The following is a 12,850-nucleotide window of genomic DNA, read 5'->3' on the forward strand; positions in this document are numbered from 1 at the left end:
CCCGTGGGTCTAAGGTACGCAGTTTTATGCTTAAGCTTGTGAGTTTAGCACTTGATTATCTTTGAGAGATATATTGACTTGATCGTCGGAGTGCCCCCAGGTGGAAGAGCCACCGCCAGAGCCTTATATTTCTGTTACAGGTTTACTGAAGCCATCTATTCTACCGGTGCTCTCCAGCTGATTACTAGACGGGAAGTGTGGTCAGAAAATTACCCACACAATTTGGCGCAGTCTATGGGAATCTTAGAAGAATAGATGGCCAGTAACGGACAGAAGGAAAACATTGGGGGCGACACTCCTGTTGAGAGTGACAGACCAATTGACCTTGATATTGAAGAAGACAATCACAATGCAGAAACTCATGACCACGGCCACATCGAGAAAGACGTCGGCCAGGGGGGCAACACTTCGAAGAAGACAGACCAAGGCAAGTACTATAACGAAGATAACCTCCAGGTATGGAGGGATAGGTGCCTACGGAGGGATGAGGAAGTAAAAGACTTGGCGAACAAGTTGGCAGACCTACAGTCAGTGGTCAACTTCATGATGCAGAACAATGTTATACAGCCACCATACCCGCTGCAAGATACGCCGATGCCAGCAATTAATACCCAGAAGGGATGAAGGAAAATAATCCCCGAAGCCCCTCAGCACATGAAGGATCCGGAGCCCAAAGAACATCGGCATGTTCAAGGGCAAGCACTCTGCTTTGACACAACCCATGGGGAAAGATCGAAACGGACCCACCACGAGGCCGAAAGTAGTGTGCCAAAAAGATTGAAGTCCAGAGATAGCCGAGCTCCAGGTAGGAGTAAAGAAGACTTGAGGGATTACCTCAAAAGGAAGCAACAAAATGTTGAAGCCGAGGTAATTTCCCCAGTTAAGCCGAGAACACCATTCTCGGTGGAACTGGATAAATTTGAAGCGCCAAAGAGATTCAGTATGCCGAGGTTCCAAATTTATGATGGTAAGTCAGATCCCAACTTTCATGTTGGACTATACCTGAATTCAATGGCATTATATAGTGGGAACGAGCCGTTGCTCTGCAAAGTATTCCCCTCATCCTTTGGGGAAATTGCATTCGATTGATTCTATAAACTACCAAAGGGAAGCGTAAAGACGTGGGAAGGCCTGGCCGAGATGTTTGTGGCCAGGTTTGTGACGAACAAACTACACCCCTTAAAGGTCGACGCCCTGATGGCTTTAAGAATCACCAAGGAAAAAGCCCTTAGGGCCTACGCGAAGAGATACTACGAGGTGTTCAATCGAATACTCGAATGCAACCATGAAGTGGCAGTCGTATCTTTCAAGAACGGCCTGAAAGATGACTGCCCACTACGAAAGTCTTTGGCAAAACATTGCCAAAAAGCATGGAAGAACTCATGGTAAGAATCGATAAGTACGCCAGAGCCGAGGAAGATACGTCGGGAAACAAAAAGATAAAGCAAGAGAAGGGAAACGGCTCGCCGAAGCGAGGCCGAGGTAACAACGGGCCGACCAAACAAGAAACAGAATTAAAAGGTAAACAGGCAGTGACGACGGTGTTCCGAATCCCTATCCATAAAGTCCTGGATCAAATACGAAACCAACCCTATTTTAGGGCACCGGCAAGAGCACCAGGGGAATTTATGGAAAGAAACGTTGGTAGGCGCTGTGCTTACCACAATGAAGAAGGACACCCAACTCAGGGTTGCAGAGCCTTAAAAGCACACTTAGAAGACCTAGTAAGGCAAGGCCATCTCAGGGACCTCGTCGACGAAGCCAGGACAAGAGAAGAGCAGGCAAGATTGCCTCAAGCACCAACGGCCCCGCCTCCCCCAGCACAGCAACCACAGGGAGGGGGACCTAGGGTAGTTAATGTAATTCACTCAAAAGTGAACGAAAGCGACATTCGGGGAGAAACCCAAAGAGTAAAACACCTGCAGCACGTGAACCAGATCGGACATAAAAGACCTCGGCCTGAAGAATGCCAAGGACCGATGATAACCTTCACTAAAGCCGACCTGGAGATGGTCCAGCATCCGCATAATGATGCCTTGGTAGTATCCCTCCAGGTTGGGGAGTACCAAGTGAGGCGCATCCTGATTGATCAAGGCAGCTCTTGCGACATCATGTATGTCAGATGTTACAAGGAGCTGGGCCTTCATCCTGACGACCTGGAACAATCCAGCAACCCGATGGTCGGCTTCAATGGAACGCCAACGTGGCCACTGGGCGCAGCAAGCGTGGAAGTACAAGCTGGTACTAAGAAAATCAAGACAGAATTTATGGTGATTGACACACCCTCACCATATAACATCATCTTGGGAAGGCCATGGTTGCATGCAATGGGGGTAGTTCCCTCAACGTTGCATCAACTACTGCGGTTCCCAACAGAGCATGGGATTGAAGAAATCAGAGGAGATCAACTGTAGGCAAAAAATTGTTCCATGGCAGCAATGAAGTCTACCTGCTGCGTACGAGAGCCAAAGAAGGCAGAAATTGAAGATGAGGACGTGGAAGTCCTAGAAGACGTCGACAAAGAACTAGCTGAGAAGTGCGAAGAGGCACTAAAGAAAATCCTCGTCCAGGATGAGGATGAAGAACGCTTCTTTCTTCTCGGTTCAGGCGTAGCCGAAGAAGAGGAGAAAGAGTTGGAAACTTTTCTAAGAGCCAACATTGAGGTGTTCGCCTGGACACCTTACGAAATGCCTGGCATTGACCCCGAGGTCACTTGCCACAGATTGAATGTCGACAGGTCTGCAAAACCTGTGATTCAGCCAGAAGATCGACGTTAATGCACGTCGAAGCAGTAGAAGAAGAAGTAGACAGACTTCTGGAGGCCAGGGCCATCCGAGAAGTTCACTACCCGACATGGCTATCCAACACAGTAGTGGTGAAGAAGAAAAACGGCAAATGGAGGGTCTGTGTAGACTTTACCAGCCTCAACAAAGCCTGCCCCAAAGACAGCTTTCCTCTGCCCAAGATTGACCAGCTAGTAGATGCTACTTCAGGGCGTGAAATGATGAGTTTTCTGGATGCATACAGGGGGTACCACCAGATTGCCATGTACCCTCCAGACGAGAAGAAGACCGCGTTCATCACCCCTAAAAGCCTGTACTGTTACAAGGTAATGCCTTTTGGGTTGAAAAACGCAGGAGCAACTTACCAAAGGTTAGTAACAAAGATGTTCAAGCACCTGATTGGCAAAACGGTAGAAGTCTACATCGATAACATGGTCGTGAAGACCAAGGAATCTAAGGGTCATCTTGCCGACCTAAAAGAGGTCTTTGATATACTCAAAACATACCGGCTCCGACTCAACGCATCAAAGTGCGCATTTGGAGTTGGATCAGGTAAGTTTGTAGGGTATCTGGTAACAAGAAAGGGCATTGAGGCCAGCCTAGACCAAATCAAGGCCATCCTAGAGCTGAAGAGCCCGACGTTAGCAAAACAGGTTCAGATGCTTACTGGAAGGGCCGCAGCACTAAACAGATTCATCAGCAGAAGCTCAGATAAGTGCAGACCCTTCTTCAACCTGGTGAAAAAAGCCACAGACTTTCTGTGGACAGAAGAATGCGAAGCCGCTTTGACCGACCTGTAGAAGTACTTGACCACAACTCCGGTTCTTTCCAATCCAGAACCAGGGGAAGAACTGTTTTTGTACTTGGCAGTTTCAGAACACGCAGTCAGTGCAGTGCTAATCCGAGAAGAAAAAGGGGAGCAAAAGGCTGTTTACTATGTAAGCAAAACCTTGGCCAACGCAGAAGTAAGGTATCTACCACTGGAGAAATTAATGCTAACCTTAGTAATGGCTTCAAAGAAGTTGAACCATTACTTTCAGGCGCACAAGATTGTGGTCCTAACAGAGCATCCACTGAAGTCCTTGTTGCAACAAGGAGACTTAACAGGAAGAATAGCAAGATGGGCAGTTGCCTTGGGCCAGTATGACCTGGAGTTTAGACCCAGAACAGCAATAAATGGCCAAGTTTTGGCCGACTTTGTGGCAGAATTCACCCCTGAAACCATTGAACATCGGGCTCCGTTGAGCCAAGATGAGCATCGTCCCAGCAAACAAGGAGAATCCCAGCCTAAGGCAAAAGAGCAATAGAAGGAAAAACGCAGCATCTACATCGGCGACTCATTCAGACTGTTTGTCGATGGAAGTTCGAACCAACAAGGAGCGGGGGCAGGAGTACTGCTGATATCTCCAGATGGAGAAATAATAGAACAGCCCATCCGTTTGGGGTTCCAAGCCTCAAACAATGAAGCGGAATACGAAGCATTAATTGCAGGACTAAAACTGGCAGCAGCAGTAGAAGCAGATGAGGTAATAGTTTTTTGTGATTCACAACTTATTGTTAACTAGTCAACAGGAGAATTTGCAGCCAGAGACGAAAGGATGTCAGCATATGCAAAAGAGGTCATCAGATTGGCAGCCTTATTTCAGAACTGTCGACTACTCCAAGTTAGCCGAGATGACAACACCCACGCCGACGCGTTGGCTAACCTAGCAAGTTCAATGCAGACTGGAAAAACAAGGACAATTATGATCGACTATATGTCGGGCCCGAGCATAGAACCAAGGAGCACAGAACAGGAAGCAATGTGTGTGGACTTGGGGCCAAGCTGGATGGATGCAATTGTTGCATTCCTGAAAGAAGGAAAGCTGCCAGAAGATCGTAAGGAGGCACACAAAGTCAAATTGAAATCGGCAAGGTTCTGTCTGACAGCAGATGGACACCTCTACAGAAGGTCCTTCATTGGAACCCTTTTAAGATGCGTACACCCTTTGCAGGTTGAAGATTTCCTATATGAAATTCATGAAGGAAGTTGTGGAAGCCATGTTGGGGGCAGATCATTAGCCCACGGGGCCATTACCCAGGGGTATTGGTGGCCCTACATGCAAAAGGATGCTGAAGCCTACGTGAAGAAGTGTGAACAATGCCAAAAGTTTGCACCTTTGATACATCAGCCAGCTGCTGACCTAAACCCAGTATCCAGCCATTGGTCGTTTGCCCAATGGGACATGGATCTTGTTGGGCAACTTCCCCAGGCAACTGGGCAGAGAAAATACTTGCTGGTGGCAATAGATTACTTTACGAAGTGGATAGAGGCAGAACCTCTTGCCAAAATCCAAGATGTGGACGTCAAGAACTTTATATGGAGAAACATCATCACCAGATTTGGCATTCCAAGAGCAATAGTTACCGACAACGGAACACAGTTTGACAGCAAACTCATCAAGAACTTCTGCGCGAAATTCAAGATAAAGAATTACTTTTCAACACCAAGTTTTTCCCAAAGCAATGGGCAAGCAGAAGCATCCAACAAAGTAATTTTGGATGGGATAAAGAAGAGGCTACAGACAGCAAAGGGAAAGTGGGTAGACGAATTGCCCAACATGCTTTGGGCATATCGGACTACGCCGAGAAGATCAACAGGGGAATCCCCCTTTGCCATGGCTTATGGCACAGAAGCAGTCATTCCACTGGAAGTCGGCATCCCAGGGATCCGAACCCAGGGAGTTGAGAACGGGACAAATGACATACTCTTAGCCCGAGATCTGGATCTTTTGGAAGAACGAAGAGAAAAAGCTGCAATTCAGTTCGCAGTATACTAGCAACAGCTTGCTAGAGCTTACAACAAGAAGGTCAATCCAAGAGATTTTCTAGGCGGCGACGTAGTCCTGAAGAAGGTCGTCGGCAACAAGAAGGATCCTAGAGAGGGCAAGCTTGGCCTAAACTGGGAAGGACCCTACAGAATTACTTCGGTATTAGGCAATAGAGCTTATCGGCTTAAAGATAATGAGGGCAAAGTACTGCCAAGACCTTGGAACACTTGTAATTTAAAATTCTTCTATCATTAGATGTACATTATTTTTGGCCGAGGTCATCAATAAAATCTTTTCCCTTTTCTTTAAACACATATGATTGATAAAGTTACATATTGATGTTTTTGGAGACATGAATAATGAGAACCCAAGTAGAACTCAGGTTCACATTGGGGGCAGAGAGAAGACAGAGACACTTAATTCACTTGTTGAAATTTGTAGCAATTTACAAGTTGGAAGTTAAGCCAAGATGTTTCCTTATCTTCACTTGTTGAAATTTGTAGCAATTTACAAGTTGAAGTTAAGCTGAGATGGTTTCTTATCTTCACTTGTTGAAATTTGTAGCAATTTACAAGTTGAAAATAAGCTGAGAGGGTTTCTTATCTTCACTTGTTGAATTTTGTAGCAATTTACAAGTTGAAGTTAAGCTGAGATGGTTCCTTATCTTCACTTGTTGAAATTTGTAGCAATTTACAAATTGGAAGTTAAGCTGAGATGGTTCCTTATCTTCACTTGTTAAAATTTGTAGCAATTTACAAGTTGGAAGTTAAGCTGAGATGGTTCCTTATCTTCACTTGTTGAAATTTGTAGCAATTTACAAGTTGAAGTTAAGTTGATTCCTTATCTTCACTTGTTGAAATTTGTAGCAATTTACAAGTTGAAGTTAAGCTGAGATTATCCCTTATCTTCACTTGTTAAAATTTGTAGCAATTTACAAGTTGCAGTTAAGTCGATATTACTGTTTCTCTTCACTTGTTAAAATTTGTAGCAATTTACAAGTTGAAGTGAAGCCGAGGTCGTTGCTTAAACCCTTATAGCAATCTACAGGTTAGTTAAACCTAAAGAAGATGCTTAACACTTGTTGAAATTTGTAGTAAATTACAAGATGACGTTAAGCCGACATATGATTATCTGTTGAAATTTGCAGCAATTTACAGGTTGAAATAAAAGCTAAGTATATTGTTTAAACACTTGTTGAAATTTGTTGCAATTTACAAGTAGATCATTGTTTAAGCACTTGTTATAACTTGAGAAATGTTTTCAAAGATAGCATTGAATAGTGTATACTTGTTGAAATTCATGAAAAGTTTGCAGGTCAGTATCTTGCCGAAATAAAGCTTGTAGTTACTATACCCGAGGTCTTTAACCCCGAGAAGATTGCACAAATGAGGCAAAGTATGAAAGGCATGCCAAATATTCTAAGAATAGAACCATGCAGAAGCAATCAAGAGAAAATAAAGACTAAAGCATTCAAAGAAAAACAGTTGCAGTTGCATACAAAGAAGGCACTACGGCCTAACCAAAAGCAAATTGATCGGCAGTAATAGAGATAGGCACATCGGCCACAAAAGAAAGCTTACATTGTCCAGAACACAGAAAAGTAAAAATGTTAAAACAAAGAAAGACATTGGAGTCAGGCTCCTTCAGCATCAACAGCTGGATGGGCTGGAACCTCGGAGGATTCTGGTGGAACCACCTCGGCAATCTTTTCTGCCGCCAACTCGGCATCAATTTCGGCAAGTGTTTGATCAAGACTTCTATCGACTGGAGGAACATCAAATGATGCTTGCTCAGGAGTGGTCTCCTTGATAACCTCCTCATCCTCCTCATGAGTCAAGTCTAGGACTTGATCATCCTGAGGAGGAGACTTGGTCTCACTAGCGTCCTTGGGCTTCCTTACCAAAGCCTCATCATCATCCTTATCCTCATCCTCAGATTCAGACTCAGATTCATCTTCAGCTTGGCTTGGAGGTAGAGGTGGAGGAAATGGAAGAGGAATAGCGTCGGCTTGGCGTAGTGGTGAATTCTCAAGAAGATTAAGTTTTTTTGCAAGGGTCATCCAACCAAGGGAGAAGCCCCTGTTGCATGCCTGCCTAACTTGTAGGTTGTATTCCTCTGTAACGTCGGCCATTCCTTGAGCATAGGCCTTTTCATCGGCCGCTTTGATTTTGGCGTCTTTAGTAGATAAGGCGTCTTGAAATTCTTTTTCGGCTTGGGCCTTTTTGTCCTCGGCCTCTCTCTTCTCGGCCTCGGCGACCTTCTTAATAGCCTCGGCAAATTCGGCCTTTTCTTCGGCTAGGGTTTGGGCTTTGGTGGCAGCCTCAGCCTGGTCTTCAAGCTTCTTCATCTTTGTCAGAAAAGTTTTGTTTTCCTTTTTTAGGGCAGAAACCTCCCGCCTCATATCGGCCAACTTCTCCCTTATTTCAAAAGCTTGCATAGAGAGAGAATGGGCATGTTGAATGGCCTGAAAGAACCCAAGGAAAAAGTTATTTCACAAAGTTTACAAGTATAGAAAAAGAGGCAGAAAGACAAGTTGCCAAATGGGGGAACTTACTTGTACAGAACGTTGGAGCATGAGGGCGTAGTTCTCGTACTCGCTCATCTTGGCATTCTGCTCAAGATCGCCAGGAATGAGAACAGCAGTACTGAGTGCCACGCCGACATTGATGTCATCGGCACTGTCACAGGCTAGAACAGGCTTATCTTCCAGGGTGATTTCAGGCACCCAGGGGACTCTTGGTATTTTGGAACCCGAGGTCGTCGCAGACGATGACCTCGGCTTCTTTGATTGAGTGAACTCTGATGGCTGTGTTTCAGCAGACCTTTTTGTGGGAACCGAAGCGGTCTTCCCACTCTCAGCCAGTTTGGATATAGGTAAAGTGTCCTCAGATTCAACCTGAGTCACTTTAGCCTTTGGCTGGGCTTTCTTGGTTCTCTTCGGCTTTGGTTGGGGCATGGTTTGTGTTGGCTGAGCGTCAACGTCCGTAGGAAGGTCGGCTAGGAGATCTTGGGCAACAGGCTTCGGGCGACCCATCTCAGCAGTTTTGGCAAGTCGTCGCTGACGTTTTCTTTCTGGTATTGGGATTAAGTATGGGGCTGAAGTTGATGATTGATCGGCTGGATCAAAGGTTGACCCTTAATCAGCCTGAGATGTTGATGTGGTTTGTAGAGTAGTAGCAGAGGGAGGAGATAAGCTCTTCTTCTTTCTTTTCGGGACGTCGGGTAGTGTAGACTTGTACGTCGGAATAAAATTCAGTACCAGTGGAGCCTTGCGCTTTTGGATTGGCAGATCTAGGAGCCTCTTTAAGTCTTTGCTGGGAACGTAAGATTGGCGAAAGTCTTTTGGTGGCTTACGAACGTCTGCAAGAAGAAACAGACATTAGAAACAGATAAAATATTGAAGACGTGAACAGAAACAACTAAGTATTGACACTGGGCTCTTACCCTTGCCCTCTTTAACTGATCGGGGAAGAGGGTAGAGATGGGCGTCCTCGTCTGCGCCAAACTCCCAATTTCCCGAAGCAATAAGATAGTCATCTCCAGCCCCCTTGTTGGAGTCAGGAAGGTCGGCTACGATTTTGAATTTAGTGGACCTCGGCTTGAGGTAATAGACGTAGCCTTTTTCCTTCAGGTTAAGGAGGCACATAGTATAACAGTACTGAATGTCGGCAAGGGTGATCCTAGCGTTCTCCTGCCTAGCTAAAACTATGATGCCATTGATCACTCGATAAGAGTTTATGGCAAGTTGCATAGGGTTCAACTTGTAAAAGTGAAGAATTTCGCGAAAGAGAATGTTAAGTGGGAGCCGGAGTCCGCACTCAGTAAAAGCTACTATGGAAAAGGGCATTAAATCATCTGTGGGCATGATGGAGTCGTTATCTTCAGCCAGCCTCAGATGGACATCAGCAGGAATGGAGAACCCTTGCCTAAAGTACTCAAGTTTGGTCGGGGTGTCTACCCTATGTCTCCACATACCCATAACGTCGGCCTAAGAGGGCTAGGTTTCAGAAAAAAGATGCTCTTAAGGGGTTATCGGGACCTCGGCGAAACCCTAGGTATATGCAGGTAAGGATTGTTTCAGTTTTTTCCTAAGAATTGATAGGTTCTATAGACAAATCCCAAACCTAAATCTATGAAGGCAAAGATTGAAAGGAAAAATTGAAGGCAGAGATCTAGAAAACAACACAGGAAACAAAAAACCAGAACGCAGTTTCAAAACGAAGAACAGAAGTGGGGTTCTCAAAAGCATAAAGAAAACAAGAACTACAGGGCCAAGAACAGTGGCGAAAATGCAAGAAGTGGTGAACAATAAATATAATTCACGGAATTAACTGTTTAAACAAAAACAGTAATGGCAGCAAGAAGATAGAAGAACATCAGTAAAAATGAATACACAAGGAATAGTGGCTTACCAGAGAAAATGAAGCCGGAATGGGGTTCGCCGAAGACAGACGACAGTTACAGTAGTGACAAAGTAGCGAGAGCCTCACCAGAGAGATGAATGAAGTTGCAGAGCTTGGATCTTGAAACAATGACGGATTCGAGAGAAAAAGTTTTAGAGAGAGAAAAAAGAAAAAGAACTTAAGCGCAAAGTGAAAAGACAAAAGCAAAGATAGTGTCTTTGTTGAAAACGTGAAACGGCAGCAAAATAAGGCATTTATTGCGCCTGGAAAACCGCATGCGTCAGACGGCGCAGACAGATTAAGACGGCTTACAAGCGCGTCACAGGCACGGGCCAATAAAGATGAAACGTGTGCAGGAAACGGTTGAGAAGTGATGCATGACAGCTCATGCGCGTGGAAAAGTTCATTTGAGTTCTTGTTCTTGAAAACAAGACATATCGGCTTGACATGAATGATCTCGGCCGAAGAGTTCTTATGCCGAGGTACTAGAAGACAATACAGATATAGGTTCCATCACCTCAGAATGCCGAGGTAATAGAACCTATGGGGCAGTTGTGGGGATGTATTTTCTGAATACCAACACGTGGCAAGGTGACGCCGACGTGTCAGCCGAGGTGCCACGTGTCCTGGTCGTAACGCCGAGGTTATCTCGGCGAGGTCGAGATTATCTCCGAAGATATTGGAATCCGAGATAAGCGAATAATGGATAAGGGGCAAGAATCCCAGAGTAAAGAGAAGACTTTGCTAAGATAAGGATAAAGCTTTTAGGGAGTTTATTTTTATCTCTTGAGGAATCCAAAGTAAGCACTGAATTGGAGTCCATAGAAGTCAGGCTTCTAGTGAGACTAGGATTGAGTTAACTATAAAAGAGAGGCACCCCCGTGGGTCTAAGGTACACAGTTTTATGTTTAAGCTTGTGAGTTTAGCACTTGATTATCTTTGAGAGATATACTGACTTGATCGTCGGAGTGCCCCCGGGTGGAAGAGCCACCACCGGAGCCTTATATTTCTGTTACAGGTTTACTGAAGCCATCTATTCTGCCGGTGCTCTCCAGCTGATTACTAGGCGGGCAGTGTGGTTAGAAAATTACCCACACAAGTCTCTTTCAAACTCTCTTTTTAAAAAAAAAAATCATTCAGATAAATTCAAATTAATGGAATCAATTTCAATTAAACAAATTCGTGGTAGTGTTGTTTGGTTTATACGCTTCTATACGATCCCATTCACCCTCTGTTTTTGTTTTTGTTTTTTTTAAATTAAATTTTTTTATGATAAATTACACTTATCCTTGGTTTATACTTAATACTGATTTCCTCTCAATTTTTTTAAATTACACTAGTGCTCCGTTTGTATTAGGGGTGGGCGTGGGTCGGTTGCGGCCACGAAACCTCCAATCCGCCATCCGTTCGCCAAATTGGCGGATTGGAGAAACTCAATCCGCATCTGTCCACCAATCCGGCGGATGCGGATTGAGCGAATTGGCGGATGGATGCGAATTGGTCTGGCGGTTTGAAATTTTATAAATTTTCAACATAGTTCACTTATGCACTTCCTCAAAAAAAAAAGAGTATTACAGTCAATGACTTAAAAAAGTATTACAATTACTGCATGCCTCATCCAAAGAAAGAAAGTTTGAAACTTTAAAATATCACAATCACTGCATGCCTCATTCACATATTACAATCACAGCATGCCTCATCCACATAAAGTATTACCATCTGTTGTTCTTAAAATATAAAAATAATTCAAACCACCAAAACCATGAACAGAGCAATAGTAGAGATTGTATGTCTCTGTATTGTTACATTTATATATGTTTTTGAAAATAAAAACTAATCACCATATATCATATTTTCTATTTATTACTTTTAGAGTTAGATTTAAAAACCAAAAAATATAGATAAATAATACGTTTATTTTTTTCAATTCAAAAAATATATTCAAGTTAAAAACTTTTTTTCAACAGAATATTTGAATTCTTTTTCAATTGAAAACACAAACAAAATATTTAAACAAATTGAAAACACAAAGTCTTATAAATTACTAAGGGTGCTCGCGGTTTGGCGGTTCAGTTGCGGCCAAAGGAACCTCAGATCCGTCATCCGTCCGCCCAATTGGCGGATTGGAGAAAATCAATCCGCAACCGTCTGCTCGTCATCACGCATCTGTTCAAAATGCGGCGGATCGGTTCGGTTTGGTCGGTTTTGGCGGATCGATATATCCGCTGCTCACCCCTAGTTTGTATAACTTAAAAAAAATAAAATAAAATCTACCTATTCTGGCAATTGAAGTGAAATTTATTTAACTTTAAAAATAATAAAATTTTGCCAAACTTAACATAACAAAATTTTACTTCATCGAAAAATCATGAGAATGATTGCTGAAAAACAGTTTAGTCAACTAACAATAGTCTGTCCTCAAAAAAAAAAAAAAAAAACTAACAATAGTCACCGAAAAATTGTCATAGGTGGTGGGGATAATGCAAGTGCATCAAGGATAATTTTGTCTAAAAAACTTAGGCATTTATTTTAAAAAATATATTTTAATTATAGGATAAATTACAGGACCGAAAAAATTAATTACAAAAAATGATAAATATTAATAATAAAAAAGTATAAATTTTTTCATGAATATGTAACAAATTTTCAAAATTAAACTTGAATAGTAATTTCTCCCAAAATAAATTAACTAGTTTGATTTTAGTTGGGTTTTCTAATTGGATTGTGATATTGGGCATTAGTGATTCTATCACAAAATTCATATTGATAATTGAATTCGTTCATCTTATAAGACTCTTCGAGCATATTATCCATGAAAACAAAACAAAAAAAGACAAACAAACAAATTAATCGA

The sequence above is a fragment of the Camellia sinensis genome, chromosome 12 (genome assembly GCF_055761805.1).
Source record: "Camellia sinensis isolate YWXY chromosome 12, ASM5576180v1, whole genome shotgun sequence".
Classification (NCBI taxonomy): Eukaryota; Viridiplantae; Streptophyta; class Magnoliopsida; order Ericales; family Theaceae; genus Camellia; species Camellia sinensis.